General features: G+C 35.9%; 1 long non-coding RNA gene across 1 annotated transcript; it reads right to left on the minus strand.

Annotated features, from left to right (window-relative positions):
* Positions 1 to 14,757: 14,757 nt before the first annotated feature.
* Positions 14,758 to 17,272, minus strand: LOC139190205 (uncharacterized). The gene is made up of 4 exons (XR_011574284.1): positions 16,915 to 17,272; positions 16,710 to 16,831; positions 15,886 to 15,944; positions 14,758 to 14,952 (listed from the first exon to the last, which is right to left on the minus strand). It is a non-coding gene; the product is annotated as an uncharacterized lncRNA (long non-coding RNA).

Consider the following 17,272-nt stretch of genomic DNA (forward strand, 5'->3'; position numbering starts at 1 on the left):
CATTCAGAGATTAGGTAAGGGACCGCGAGTGAAAAAAAAAATATTTAAACCATTTGTTTATTTATTTATTTATTTTTAATCAATATAACATTTTAAAATAATAAAATAGTCAATTTCTGTCGGTTATAACCGCCACCATTAACTTAAAAACCGCCAGAATATGTTAAAAATATTAAAAAAGAAAAGAATTCAAAAATACCGAGGGTTATAATAATTTTATGGTGGTTAAATCCGCCAGGAAAAATCCGTCAGGAATTTATGTCTGATATATCCGACAGAAAGTAACTTTAATCCGACAGTAAATAAATTTTGTGTCGGATATCTTTTATCCGTCAGAATGACTTATTAACCGCCTGGATCATCTGACACCTAAAGCTAATATTGTAGTAGTGTGGAAATGCCCTGCTCATCGAGGTGCTTTCCTTTGAGATGCTTTCGGTCCAGAATTTTTGTTTAACATTCTCGTTGAAGATGTAAAATTTTAATTAGACTTTAATAAAATTATCCTTTAACAAAAATAAAAATAAAAAATACACGTGAGTATGTGACAAGAGGCTAGAAATAGTACTATTAAAAAAACAATATTATAATTAAGAAAAATAATCAAAGATTTTTTCCGTTAGTTTTTAACTCTACTCGAAATTGGGTGCTTAATTACGTATAAAATTATACTTAATTTATGGTTTTGTCTGGGTGACCCTAAATTTTGGGGGTTAGTATAATATTGTAATTTATGTTGAAAGGAACCTTATGTCTTATCACTAATATTCCCAATATTATTCTCCAAGTTGTTTATAAGTTGATAGATAATTCGCATTGCGTGTGGGACGTAAGCGTATATATCATTTTAGAGGCACTGTGGTATACTATGATATTCTGTCCGAGTTATTTTATGTAGGGGGTGAAGTTTTCACTAACAAAAAAACTAGAGAAAGAAAATATTGAATAATATTTTATATGGGGGACGAAATAAATTCGATAAAAGTGTTATATACTTGTACCAACGTATCATTCATGAATTTCAGAAATGAAAAATAGATGGAAACATAATCGCGATTTAGGCGAGATAACTTGTGAAGCAATCTATCTTGAATTTATATTTTTTAGTTATTCATACTATGATACTTAACTTTTAGAGAGATTGGTTAGGCCATACAATGAGGTAGCCATAACTAATTAAGTATCAATCTCAACATATATATTAAACGACATTGTTATTCGTGTAAAATAAACTTGAGACATCTTATTTATGAGTACAAAAAAAATATCATTAGACTACGCTTAGTACTAGTTAATATCTTTAGTTTAATTATTTTTATAAAAAAGTAAATTATTATTATTACAGAGAGAGAAAAGTTCAAGACTATTCTCACAATCTCGAATGCTTGAAATTTTTTTTTTCTCGGGAGGACTAAATAAGTCGTGCAATGTATGCAAGGTCGAAATATTATCGGAGTAATAATTACATGCTTTGTATGATGAAATGGGAGATTAAATTAGTCGTCTAAATGTGAGATTAAATAGTCTTTTTCTCGGGAGGACTAAATTAGTCGTCGCAATTGTTATTTAATAATTCCCACTTCAGTTTGCCATCTTATAAATTATGGTGGAAACCATGAAATGGAATCTCTCAAACACAATATTAGTAGGATGAGAAGTCTTCCACGCCCGTATTCCCGGCTGTTGCATTATTATTCGTATGTTTGTCAAAAGATAAACTAATATAATTAAGGGCAAAATTCGTTTTTTGGTCTTTGTAGTGACATGATACATTCAATGTGACATTTGTTGTAAAAAAGTTGTTAACTAAATTCCATGGTGAGCCTAACATGAAAAATCGAACAACTCTTGTGAGGCGAACACGAGGGTGAGACAGATGTCTTGGCCCCTTTCTCACTCTCCTCCTACCCCGCTGCTATCTCCACTCCACTTAGGCCCTCTCTAGCTGAAATGGCTAAATATATCCAATCTAGGATTATAGCCATTCGAAAAATTATTTTTAGATGAACAGTGCCATGCCATACTTATATATCATCTTCAACCGAATGGCCAAGCGTAGCCTCCTCAATAATTTATTAATTTTAAGTTTATAATTTAAATTTATTGGTTAGTTTAATTAGCTATATCATTGAATGTTTTGAAATCAAATCGTTGAATTTAAATCAATTATTGCATCTGATGAGCTGGACTCCGAGAAAATGGCTAAGAAGGGGTTACATTTGGCTAACCTAATGCCCCTAAGCCACCCCTTCCATGCGCCACCCTACTCTCTTTCTTAGTTTTGCACAACATCTCCTCTCCTTTCCCCTTTTTTCTCTCCCACCATTTTGTGAGTAGCTCTCCCATGGATTTGAACCTCCACCCATCTCTAAGCTATGCCCCTCTTAAAGTCTATTCCTTGATTTGGGTCTAGATTTGTGGTTAGTGTAAGTGTCACTGTGTCACGACTGTTGATGGGTTGGGCCCACTTTTGTTAGCTTGTTTTCATGGCGTTGACGCTTTACTCGACCAATTTGGTGGTTGCTCTGCCTTACACGCTTTAGATTCGGCGGTGGCGCTGTCTAGTGTGTTCAAATTTGGCAATGTCGCTTTCTTGTTCAAACAAATGAGGTGACTTTGGCGCCTTAGGCTTTCAAATCTGACGACACCACAACCTTGTGCTACCAATATCAGGCAACTCTACCGTCTTATGCGACCTAATCTGGCTATGCCCCGACTTGTGGACGCAACAAAGTTTACAAGTGTGGTGAAGGTGCATGTGTGGTCTTGGTTAGGGTGTCATTATCACTGAAATGAATCGACCAGTGGTTCCATTCTCGGAGTAGTATGTAGTTTGTTTGTGATTGCGCATATGCGATGGCTGGATGTGGTCTCTGCCTTGAGTGATATTATATGGTCTTTTCTTTCAACAATGACGTATGTAGTCTCGCCCTATTGCGATGACTTTATGTGGCCTCATTTTTCTGCAATGGGGCTAGTGTATGTGGTTGCCAATATATGTTTGTTGCGTCTATTGTTATGTGACAAATTGTACTAGTGCATTTTTTGTAGATTTGTGCTTATGGTAGCCGTAGATGGGTTTACTATAATTTGTTAGATCGTGCGAATTCACTCCAAATCAATTTCTTGGTCACTAAAGCATTAGTGTACCCAAATGACACACTCTATATTTGTTTATGATGTTGAATGAAATACCATTCTATTTCTTATTAAAAAAAAGTCTGGGAACAAACTTGAAAACATTATCATTATTTTTTAGGTAATCCCGGTTGCATCATTATTATCTTAGACGAATTTCACTGCCCCGATAATATATAATTACCTATTTGATCATTGTAATTACTATGATCGATTTCCACCATGATCACTCAAACTAGGTAGAAGTTAATTTTAAATCACATACAGTTCACCTTTTTCATAGTCAAGTTCTGTTCACCTTGCAAGTTGATCGTTCGTAAGAGGATAAATTTTGCAACTTGCAAGTTGCAAAAAATGAAAATAAAAATAGAGAAGAAAACAAACAAGAAATAGAAACTTCTGTGAAGAATAATATAATTATCATGATCACCACGTGATGATTAAGCATAATTCACCACAAAAGTATTTATTTTGATATTATAAACATTCTTGTGAAACAAAAATCATATATATATGGCCTGAAATTGGCATATATATGACAATATTCACAATAATCCATCATTTGTATTTATTCTGAATGATCACTTGTTCTATTTATTCTCTGGTCGTAAGTCATAACGCGATTTGGTTTTGGCAAAAAATATTGCTTGAGTTTTGTTTTTGTCTCGGGTACTGTCGTTTGGCTCCTTGCCCGAACATGCATCAGTGATCACTGCAGTACTCGTTTTCGATCAGCTGTTGGAGTTGGAACTTGGATCACCGACCGCTGTTAGGGTTTGATTCCTTTATTTCCGCGTGATACTAATATTAACCAACAAAGAACATATATAATTATATATAACTCCAAAAGTATCACTTGCCTCTCATTATTTCCATTATGTACGGATTCTAGACGATCGAGCAGCAAAACAATTTAATGTTAGTTTCATATGGATTGCAGCACATGTAGTTTTATATTTTATAACAACTTGTTTGTTCTTGGACTGCTGATCGAATATATACTGTTGTATATTATGCTAACTAAACAAATGTACTTGCACGGGAAGAAATACGCGTAGCATATAGCATGCAGTTCAAAAAATAAAAAATAAAAAAAATAAAAAAATAAAGAAACAAAAATAATTGGTCTCAGGAAGATCTAAGGGCCTAAGGCTACCTGCCAACTAATTAGACAAGTCAAAATGATCAAAAGAATAGGGTTGAAGAGGAGAGGAGAATTGGAGTGCAAATAGTCTAATTAACTAGCGTAGAGCCGTAGAAACATACGTATGTATAAGTATTTTCTCTTAAGAGTTTTGTTGTCTCACGTTATATAGGTTAAGAAACCTTGCAATGAGTTAATTACTTGTACCCCTCAAATTCCCAATTAGTTTTGGGATTTGAAACCTCAACCTAGAAAGAATTAAATTAAACACTATTTAAGATTCATAAAAGAATAATGATTATAAAACTTTTTTCGTAAATCTTGAATGAAGTTCCACTGAAGTACTGACATCCCACCCTTATTGTTACAGTATTCCCATTGTTTTCATAAAAGATGAGGCTTTTAGATATCGATATAGCTAGGGGTCCAAAATCTTAAGTTGTTATTAAGGAAAAATTTATGTACTTTGGGTGCAATTGTATGACAATAAAACCATATACCACTTAGGGTTAGTTTGGGGTTGATGTGCTGTGAAAAAAAGGGTATAGCTGCTTCTGCTTTATGTTGTTTTTAACCCATGATTTTTACAAAAAGCAATTTTATTTTTCATTTACCAAACACAACTTTAATCCCAACTTTTTAAAAAAGCTGCTTTTAAATAATTTTGGCAATCCCAAATCAGCCCTTAACCTAGCAATATTGTAGAACATGCATGCAACATATTGGCAATGCAACTTTTTTATTGACGTATGATCTTTAGATAAATAAATATAGGGTGAACTGCCAATTTAGTCTCTGAATTATCACTTGAGTGAAAATTAGGTCCATAAACTTTTTTTTTTCCAGAAAAATCAGTCATTGAATTATAAAAATCTGCTAATTACATTCATAATATTAAAATCCTTCAAAATGATGGTGGTGGTGAATATTGCAGCACTAGGTTTAAAAACTTCTTACTAGACAAGGGAATTATACACTAAAGATCATGTCCACATACATCTGAGCAAAATGACATTGCTAAAAGAAAGCACATGCACATTGTTGAAATTGCATTGACCTTACTGAGTACTGCAAACAAAACTGAGAAGGTAATTTTGGTCTTTAAGGCAGCTTGGTGTAAAAAAATACCTTTTTACGTGGTGATCTAACTGAGGATGTCTATATAACACAACCACCTGGTTTTGTCAGTGCCAATCATCCTTCTAACTTTGTATGCAATCTTTAAACATCTTTGTATGGACTTAAACAAGCTCCAAGAGCCTGGAATGAAAAGTTCACCAGTTTCTTACCAAGTTTGGGGGTTTTAGGCTTCACTTGCATATCCATCTTTGTTTGTGAAACATACCTCTCTTGATATTGGGGTTCTCTTGCTATATGTTGATGATATCATTCTTACTGGGAGTAGTTCTTCTGATATTGCTATTGTGATAATAGAGTTGACAAAAACATTTGACATGAAGGATTTGGGTCAATTAAACTATTTTCTTGGATTGCAAATTACCTATCATTCTAATGGTTTATTTGTATCTCAACAAAAGTATATTAAAGATTTACTAGCTAAAGTGGATATGAGCAATTCCAAACCATGTGCTACACCTTACATTCCATATCACAGATTGTTAAAAGAAGATAGAGCACCATATCATAGTCCAGATCAATATAGGACTATAGTGGGTGCCTTACAGTATTTGACCTTCACCAGGCTAGATATTGCATTTGTAGTCAATTAGTGTTGTCAGTTTATGTATTATCCTATGGACTCCCATGTTGTAGCAGTCAAAAGAATCCTCAGGTATCTTAGTAGTACACTTGATTATGGCATATATTTGCAACCTGGAAAGCTATCTCTACAAGCATATAATGATGCAGATTGGGTAGGAGACCCCAATGATTGAAGGTCTACTTATGGTTACATAGTTTATCTTGGGTCTAATCCTATCTCTTGGGCTTCTAAGAAACAACACACAGTATCTCAATCCTCCACTGAGGCTAAGTATCGAGCTCTAGCTATAGCAGCTGTAGAATTATCATGGATTAGACAACTTTTATGTGATCTTCATGTGCCTCTTTATATTCCTCCTTTGATGTTTTGTGATAATATTAGTGTTATAGCACTGTCATCCAATCCAGTGTTTCATTCCAGAGTTAAACATATTGAAATAGACTACTATTTCGTTCGAGAAAGGGCGATTAAAGGTGATTTAGTTGTGCAACATGTTTTTTCAAAAGCACAGTTTGCTGATATATTGACCAAAGGTTTGTCTATTTCATTATTTCAAGAACATTGTTCCAATCTCATGCTAGGTTCTAACAAGCATGAGATTGAGGGAGGATGTAAGGATGACAAGGATTGAACTGCAATCAAGGATCAAGATGCTGCCACGTGTCAGTAGATTAGGTTATATGGTTGTTAAGTTAGTTGTGTTTGTTAAGAGATAGATTACTTAGAGAGTAAGTAATGTAACTAGTATAAAAGGAAAGATTACTGTTGTATTCATAACTTTGAAAAATATCAGAAGTGTTGATGCACAAAACCGGAGGTCTTGGAACAATGTAAATCCGACCGTGAATCTGCAAGTAATGTAAATAACATAAGATGTATCGTGGTTCATCCCAAAGTTTGGGCTACGTCCACACTGATTATGTATTTATCTGAGAGGTGAGGGAGAGAGCCTCTGTAATGAGAGGAGATGTGAGAGGGGTGAGAAGGTTCCAGAAATGGTCTCCCCCAATTGTGAGGGTGATGGGTCCTTTTATAGAATAAGGACTCCTCACTTATTACATATTTGCCCATTCCTTTATTACATAATTCCATTTAAGTCCCCCGAGTATTTGTACGAGATCTAAATACGAGGCCCTAAATATGGTATAAACAGTAGTCCCCCAAGTTTTTAGTCAAGATAGCCTTTTAGCTGGAGACTTGAAATTCAGTCCATGTGTGGGCCGAAGTAACTAGATGTTGTCTTGAACTGATGTTCGATATGAGGCGGTGCTCAATTTGAAATGATGCTCAACTAGAAGTAGCACATGCTGCGAGGCTGCTCGGCTCGTAGCTTATGTTGCCTTGGTTGGCTCGGCTTATGACGTTGAAGGTGAGGGAGTCCCTTTTATAGAATAATGGCTCGCTCTTCAATACATAAATGATGGGCTAAAGTTGATGCTCGCGACGAGGCCGTTGCTTAGTAGGCGGCGATGCTCTCTAATGGTGGTGAGGGAGTCCCTTTTATAGAATAAGGGCTCACTCTTCAATACATAAGTGATGGGTTAAAAGTGATGCTCGCGGCGAGGCGGTTGCTCAGCTGGTGGCGTTGCTCTCTAATGAAGGTGAATGAGTCCCTTTTATAGAATAAGGGCTCGCTCCTCAAGACATAAATAATGGGTGCTCTCTAATGAAAGTGAGGGAGTCCCTTTTATAGAATAAGGGCTCGCTCCTCAATACATAAATAATGGGCTAAGTCCCCCAAGTATTTTTCATGAGGCCCAGTTAAGGCCCAATATATGGTACATAATGTAGTCCCCTAAGTCTTCGGTCAATAGAGTCTGTTGGCTGCAGACTTCAAATTGAATCCATGTATGGGCCGAAGTGGCGGTTGTTCGGAGGCGGTATTTGTATACCCTGCACTGAAGCTTTGTAGGTGAAGCTTTGCAAGTGAAGCTTTGAAGCTAGAGCTCTGTAAATGAAGCTTTCGAAGCTGAAGCTTTTGTAAATGAAACTTTTGAAGCTGATTGACATGAGTGATGCTCATGAATGTTTATGTTGATTGACATGAGTGATGCTCATGGATGTTGTCATGAGTGATACTCATGAATGTTAACATGAGTGATGCTCATGAATGTTGACATGAATGATGGTTATGAATGTTTATGTATGATTGTCATGAGTGATGCTCATGAATGTTTATGTGTGAATGACATGACTAATGCTCATGTATAATTTGGAGTAATGGACATACTTTTGATCACCTGGTTGGTGGCATGAAGGAGAGTATGGGTTGTACATTTCATCACCTGGTTGGTGGCATGAATGGCTAGTTGCCAAATGATATTAGAGTACGGGTTGTACATTTCATCACTATCATGCATGAATGGCTAGTTGCCAAATGATATTGGAGTACGGGTTATACATTTCATCACCTGGTTGGTGGTAATAGCGGCATGTTGCCGAATAATTTTGGAGTATTTGGCGTACTTTTGGTCACCTGGTTGGTGGTAATAGCGGCGGGTTGCCGAATAGTTTTGGAGTATTGGGCGTACTTTTGATCGCCTGGTTTGAGCTATTTTGGGCTTATGGGCCTTCGCCCTCTACACAACATTCCAGCCCATTTATTTTGGGCTTTGCCGTTTTTTTTTACCCTCTGATGGGGTTTATACAGATGTCTTCGAAAGCTAAGAAAAATAAATCACAGCATACAAAAACAAGAAAAGTAAATCACATCATTCTGGTGGTGTGTTTATTCCTTGCTTTTGCTTTCTCTTTTGCTTTCTTTTTGTTGTCGACTCGGCCGGGTGAACTGGATCTCTCTCCAACTTCAAGATTTGAATGGCACATTCCGTGAATGATAATAGCATTGCTTCTGTCAGTGCTTTTGCTTTTCTTATTTGTGAGCACATGATCCCCATGACTGCCCCACTTTTTCTTTTCTCTTTTCTGTTGCACGTTATCTGTCTCTTTCCACCTTAATTTCTGCTTTAATTATTCTCTTTCCACTTCCTTTCACTCTTCCCTCAATAAAGCTAGTAATAGCACTATCGCACAAACCCTTCCGGCGCGGTATAGTATACCTACCTCCTCGTCGTGCTATCGTACGCCACCTGTGTATATGGTGTTGTGTCGACGTACGTCGCCACGTATTTTGGCTGCTATGGCGGGAGAATAGTCGGCTGCTGCTGCTGTTGGTAGACGCTGGTGGTAGATCCCGCTCGGCCTGCTCGACGAGCTTCGCCATACTGTTTTTTGCTGAGGTTTTAAGGGACAGCGGAAGCTATTAGAGCAGGTGAATCAAGCAGCCTGTGGAACGACATCGCAACCTGTGGAAGGATCACGAACGACATCGTGACCTGTGGAAGGATCACAGATGGCAATGTTGACATAGGAATTAGAATAAGCGGACTTAAAGAGGCCGCATAGCAAAGGCAGACAAAGTCAGGGGCCTTCTATGTCTTGAGAATGCAGTAGATGTCAACGAGGTGTTCGAGAAATAGCATTATCGCACAAACCCTTCCGGCGCGGTATAATATACCTGCCTCCCCGTCGTGCTATTGTACGCCACCTGTGTATATGGTGTTATGTCGGCGTACGTCGCCACGTATTTTGGCTGTTGTGGCGGGAGAGTAGTCGGCTACTGCTGCTGTTGGAGCAGGAGGATGGGTTTTCGCCACATAGAGACTGGGGGAGCCTCCAGGGTCCGACGGTTGGAGTTTGTCGTATCCCATTTCTCTTTAGGTACAGAACTTTATTCTCAATGAATTCTCAAGCATACACAAATAAAGTTGGCATCTTTCACCAGTGGATCAAAGGTCTCATCCTCCAAATCATGAATCTGCTATCTTTGCACTGCATGCATCCACACTTCCAGAGTGATGTTAGTAGTAGCAGGGATTTGGGCTTTCAAAACGTTGCGACAGAAAGTAGAATCTTCTTCAAAAAATGTGTGTTGCCTTCCATGCTTTTCAAGTAGAGACCATTCTCCAAGTACACAGAGATGATAGAGAAAGCAAGGAGAGAGAGAGAGAATGAGCCGTTGTGTCTTATGTGAAAGCTTTGGGTTTTTTGGGTTTATACAGATTCACGGTAGATGGTGTGGTGAGGTCTTACAATGGTGAGATGAAAAAAATGAAAGAGAACCGACATAGCTTTTCGTGTCGATTCCTACAGACGGCGCCAAATGTTGATGCATAAAACCGGAGGTCTTTGAACAACGTAAATCCGACCGTGAATCTGCAAGTAATGTAAATAATATAAGATGTATTGTGGTCCACCCCAAGGTTTGGGCTACGTCCACACTAATTATGTATTTATCTGAGAGGTGAGGGAGAGAACCTCTGTAATTAGAGGAGATGTGAAAGGGGTGAGAAGGCTCCAGAAATGGCCTCCCCCAATTGTGAGGGTGATGGGTCATTTTATAGAATAAGGACTCCTCACTTATTACATATTTGCCCCTTCCTTTATCACATAATTACATTTAAGTCCTCCGAGTATTTGTACGAGATCTAAATACGAGGCCCTAAATATGGTATAAACAAGAAGCATTTCTCAATTCTCTCTCTCTTTCTTAACTTCTCTCTCTACCTTCTGCAACCATATTATCAGATAATCTTCAAGTTTTGACTTCTACATTTCAACAGGTTGATTTGATTTGTAACAGAGGACCCAAAGAACAAAAAATGAATGAATCTCAATAGTGCAATAGTATTGAATATCGTCACAAAACAAGTTGCGTAAATCCTCCTTCAAAAGAGAAGCAACTATATTTTAAACAACTCTTTAGATGTAAAAGGTTAACCTGTTGTTTTCTATAAATATAGCCTAGCTAGGATTTGGATCCTCTACTGAGCTAATGGAGAGGATCCTCCTGACCACTAATCATGGACCGTTGAATTTTTATCCAACGGTTATAATTATTATAACTTTAAAGGGACCATCCTGTTTGTAGCCGTTGGATAAAAATCCAACGGTTCTTGATTAGTGGTCAGGAGGATCCTCTCCATTAGCTCAGGAGAGGATCCAAGTCCGCCTAGCTACCAACCAAAGCACTTTTTGGAGTACATCGGTAAAATAAGGGCAACAATATTTTAAACAACTTACGTACATACTTATAATCTTTTTTACATTCCCGCGTCAACGCGGGCCTATTATGTATATAAATATTTGTTGAGACTATTACTGTGGCAGATCAGGTAAACCGTTGATCACCAAGACTTGCACATATGTACTATTATGATGGATTTGCGGTCTCTGCCTCTCGTTTGACTGACTTGAAGTCTTGGAAATGCTGCCTTCCTCAGTTGTTAGTTCTGCTTCGACTTTTATTAATTTTCTTTGCATATTATATATATGAACTCAAACTCTGAGAATATTAAAAACTTGTGGTCAAATGCAATTTATGGGTCTTTTTCCTAACAAATTATGTACTTATATAGTTATAGTAGGTCTTTTAAGACGGCTTTGATATGCCATACATAAATTCACAACTGAAACTCTTTCAACTAATAAGTCTTCACACACATACATATAGGTATTTATTTAAATTTATCCGTATATATTGTTGAGAACATCCACACTACAAGAAAAATAGGATACAACAACATTAAAAACAAGTGTATTTTTTCTCTTGTAATAAACATGCTTTGACATGGAATGCACGGTGTTATATACCATAGCTTTATTTCACAATGTTCAAGTATTGCGTTGCTAAAATTAGTACGATTACGTGCATGTTCCCATTGTAAACTGGTTTTTTTATTATTTAAAATTATCATTGCGCGTTGTTATTTATGTTCAGTAATACAACATGTACTTGAACATTGTGGATTATATTCTATAAGGGAAATTTTATTTAAACCCAAGTAACATTTTTCTACTCCTAACTTAAATTTTAAATGTTAATTGTCTATTTTATCATATTGCATAATTATTATTAAGTACTAAATAAAATTAATAATAAAACTCAAATATCTCAATAAACATATACACTATAATTAAACCCTAGCATCACTCTTTATTTATCCTACATTCATTCCGGTTAAAATCCTAATAGTTCTTATAGAGAAAAACAAGTTTATTTTTTATTTTTTATTTGTATTGATAGATGATGATTTTGAAGTTTTAAATCATCCAATTAAGGTATGACTCGATTTATGGATATTTTATTCGTTTGATTTAACCTTTTATAGAGATTAGAAGATGAGTTTTTGAGTTTCAATTTTTTTTTTCATCAATCCTGCATAGTACCCTTTGTTAAACTTTCTGCAACAACAAATTGTTGCAGACACTCTCCCGGTGTCTGTCTGCACCCCAAAACACCATCCAATACGATTTCTGCTGTTGCTGGTACATGTATAGCTGCTGCTGTCTATGTCCATGTGCCCTCCAATACGATTTAAATTTTTCTTGTAACTGATCAATCCTTGAAGACACTAATTTAGGTCCACAATCACTCCAGATAAAGAATTATATAGCTAACAAATAACCTACTGAAGCTTGCCTGATAACTTTTTGAAAGCTAAAATCATTGGATGGCTGCACAATGTCATTAATAGAGTTAAGAGTCAAATGGGTGTAAAGAAAAATTTGCATATTGAATTAGGTTTGTAAGGGTAATTTAGGTAGTAAATTTGGGTTTAAAGAGATATTGATAGTTTAATTAAAAATCAAATGGGTGCAAAAAATAAGTTAGGTGTAGAAAGAGGTTAAATGAGTTTAAATAAAATTTTCCATTATATAATTACAACGTTCTTCTACAAGCCCCGTAAAAAAAACAAAAAAATAGGTGCTAATCGAAAATTTAAAACAATTGGTGGTTTCTATAAAATAAAAAAAAATACATATATACACAAATTAGCTTTACATAGATACTTGTTGATTATTATTATTACTACTACTACTAGTATATGCCCACACACTTTGTGTGTATGGACAATTTTTATTTTTATTTTTGAAATGAAAATGAGGAAGAGAGAGAGGTAGAGAAAAAGAGAATGTGGAAATGGGGATGAGTTTTTGTTTTTATTTTTTAAATTAGAGATTTGTTAGAATCACATGTAGGTGATGCTTTAAAAAAAAAGTAAAATTTAGATTGTGCAAAATAAATTTATTGACCATAATTTTATTTTGTGCTAGGAGATAAAAATGTTTTTCCATCATTTTTTAGTTAGTTTAGATTATTAACATGAGTGTGGAAAAGTATTTAATATTAATTTGTTGAAGATGTCGACTACTTGACGGATTTGCTGTTAGCTAGATTGTATACATCAGCGTCGGTTCGATCCCACTGAAAATTTAAAATTATAATAGAAACTCGGTATTGCTTGTTTAATTATGTAGCATTGATTTCATCTCTCTTTTAAAATAGAAGATATATAGCCACTTAGTACTATGATATAGTGGTATTCATCTCCGTTTAGAAGTGATCTTAAGGTTCGAATCTCGTGGATGACAAATTCGATATCAAATTAAGATGCCTATTGTGTGGCTTAGCCGAACTCCTTCCCCTAATATAAAAATATTGATGTACTAAAAAAAAGTACAAGATATACAAGACTAAGGTGACATGGACTCTTTCAATCACTAAACCCTTCTCTCGCTCTTGTTCCATCGATTCAACGCAACTTTTTCATTACATTGCTCAGGACTCTCGAAATCTCAAAGACGACCATGCCCTCAACTTCTTATACTAGCTACGTACGTTGCGGTGGAACTCCTAACAAGTTGGATGGATCTGAGATCCAACCGAAGCTCCATATGGGATTCTTAATTCGATTAATACTAAAACCCTTAATTAACAATTTGGCTAATACACAACATGCATCGACCCTAACGTGTGAGTCATTTTTTTAACTCGATAACAGCTTGAGCTATACCTAGATTAATCAAGTTTTCATCTTTTATTTTTTTTCGTTTAACTAATTAAGTTATTATTTTCCAATTATATAGTATAGATCCACGAGCTGGCCTTAATATATAGGGGTTTTTGAACTTTAATCCTTCAAGAAGATTAAAATTTAATAAAAACCTAGTGTTAGATTGGATATTGATTTTAGTCTTTTAATGTTTACTTAATTCAAATTTATATTATATTTTTGTTTTAATATTTAATAGATATCTTATTTAATGTCATTACATTAAATTTTAAATTTATTATTATACACATTTTAATTCATTAATTTTATTTTACTTCCTCTAAGTAGTGTACCTAAACGTCCGTCTCATAATATATTTTACTAATTTAGTGTGCCGAAATGTCTGTACCTAAATATATTGTAGTAAATTAGTGGCACGTAAGAAAATATGCAGAAATATAAGTGTACAAAAAATTCCATACCTAACTATATGATACTAAACTAGTGTATCGAAATGTTGATATCTAAATATATTATACTAAACTAGTGTACCTAAATGTTCGTACATATTATACTAACCCAATGTACCGAAATGTTCATACCTAAATATATTGTAATGAATTAGTGGCACATAAGAAAATATGCAAAAACATAAGTGTACCGAAAAATCTTTATGAAAATATTTTCTTATATAAGATACTCACCATAATGAGAATTAAATTTTACAATATTTTCATAAATTTTAATTTATGAACACCATAAAACTATAAATAAAAAAGAGAGACATTGAATACATATGCTGGCATTTAATAGAGTCTAGAGACTAAAATCAATTTTTAATCTAGTATAAAATATTTTTCTAAACTTTATCTTATTTAGGGATTAAAATCTAATTTTTTCTATAAATATACGTCCACATCTATTGACACACCCCGTCCCGAAGGAGGGCATGCTGGCCGTCACGTGAGAGTGACGTAACCATTTGCACAGTACGGAAGCTTTAATTATACAACTTCAAAGTTAATACACCCGAAGGTGCATCCTAATTTGGTCCATTCTGTCAGAACCCCGCTGAATTCCTCGTAGCCACCACACCTCAGCTATTCTTTAACCTGGAGGGGCGCAAAACCAAAATTGAGTGGGTCAGTAAAACAAATCTTTTCAAATCTAACTTTTCTTTAAAACATTGTAACCCCTCTCCGTAAAACTTGTATACTTTCCCAGAAATGTAAAATATAAATATATATATATATATATATATATATATATATATATATTCTCAATACTTCAATTCATTAACTCAACATTTTTCAGTACAAATATGCCATGCCATGTCGGAATTCAACAGTTAAGTATGAATGCATCAACAATAATTATATCAGGTGCAAGAAGTAATCAACCGGAGGCCCTCTAATGGCCCTGTACGGTTGAACCTAGAGCTCAAAATCTATCACTCTCACTCTGCCGGAGTCACCTCTGTGACCTGTACGACCTTCTGCACATAAGTCGGAACCACCTAATGTAGTCTGTACGACTTAATGGTTAATATTACGCTCTAGTGCTTTCTCATCAATCATCTGTGCACAGAATCTAAGGTCACCCACCAGTCGAAATCTCACTAACACTCTACGACTGGCCCGTCGCACCCACTCCGCGTGGACTGTGCGACCAGCATCTACTTGGATCCAAGGCGAGCGTGCGATGCGGTGAATACTATAAGCACTAAACCATGGTGCAGGATTTGAGCTTAATATACATCAACATCATCATAACAGTAATTAAATACTCACCTGTGCGTCCGCCGCACCATTCATTCATATGCATCATATCTCAATTCATACTTTTCATATCATTTCATGCATGGCAATTCGATTCACATTTCTATATACTTTTCATATACTTTTATGCATGACATCTCAATTCACATTTCAATATACTTTTCATATAATTTTATACATTGCATTTAAAGCATACTTTCATTAAATTTCAATTTCTGGGAAAACGTCAAGTATATATATATACGGAAAACAAAACTGCCCACTCACCTGGAGTTCGCCCTACAACTCCCTAGCACAATACGCCAAGGCGTCATGACGATCGGCGCCTAAAACAATAATCAATTCCAACCTTAGAATTCATATCGATAGAATATATAACTTATATAAAATACGTCACTACGTAGTTCGATCCGGAAGATCCACCACTCAGATTTTAAATCCATAACTTCCAGAGGTCCACAATATATCTCTAGGATAACCTCCTAAAATTTCATTACCATCCAACGGTCGGATCTCCGTCAATTAACAAAACTAGGTGACGGTTAACATTCTATATTATGGACTTACAACTCCAATTTCGGAAGATCCGCAAATCGGATTCCCAATCTGTAAGTTCCTATAATCCTCAAATATTACGTATTACAACGTATCAAAGTTTGGTGACGATCCAACGGTCGGATCGTCAATTCATATTTTCACCTAAATGCAAAAACTATAAAACGTTATTTGAACACCTAACCAACAATCCTTAATAACTTTCTCATACGGTGCTCAATTTGGGTATATTAATATACCACAGTGATCTACTCGACGTCACGGACGTCGACATATTTTTAAAATAATTTTTTACTGTAGCACGCGCCGCCACGCGCCAAGGAAGGCACGGGTCCACGCGCGCCCACGCGCACCTTCTTCCTCGCGAGTTCGCCGGACTGGTTTTTCTCTGGTGGCCGGATTCTGGGCATTTTTCAAATGCCTTGTTCTCCTTCGTTTCTCACCCATTTTCTTCGTATAATATATCAAAATGAAGCCCCAAACATGTAGAATCAGAATATACTACTTTTAAGCTTCAAAAAACAACTAAATCTCACCGGAAAAGTCGAAGCAAAACCGGCCAAACTTGCAGCTCGTGATCCCGACGTCCAATTCCTTCAAACGAAGCACTCCGAGCTTCCTTGGGACCTCAATAAGCTCACTATGAGCTTGTATTGTCCTAAAAATCAACCAACAAAAAGTTCATGAATAGTGCCAAACTCGGACCTCGAGTTTTCAACGCGAAAACGAAGGATTCCTTACCTGAAAATGGTGTCTACGTGATCGTGGAGGTTCCAGGAGTTCGATGGTGGTCTTAACTCCGTCGTTGGTGGAAGTTTAAGGTTGTTTTGTGGTTGGTTTGGTTCGAACGGAGAAGAAGAGTGACAGAGAGAGTGAGAGAGTCGTGAGGGAAGAGAGAGAGAGACAGCATGCAGAAAATAGGGAGAGGATTGAGGGGTGTGGGGATCCCACGTGGTCCTTTTCCAATCCCCAACTCCAAACCACAAAATTTTAACCTAAAAATCTAAGTTTCATCCTTATTAAATTCCATTTTATTTTCAAAACTTAGTAACCTAGATAATTATCAACTTGAGCTTCACATACTTAGTATTTCTTAAGG

This window comes from Malus domestica, chromosome 12, assembly GCF_042453785.1.
Source record: "Malus domestica chromosome 12, GDT2T_hap1".
NCBI lineage: Eukaryota > Viridiplantae > Streptophyta > Magnoliopsida > Rosales > Rosaceae > Malus > Malus domestica.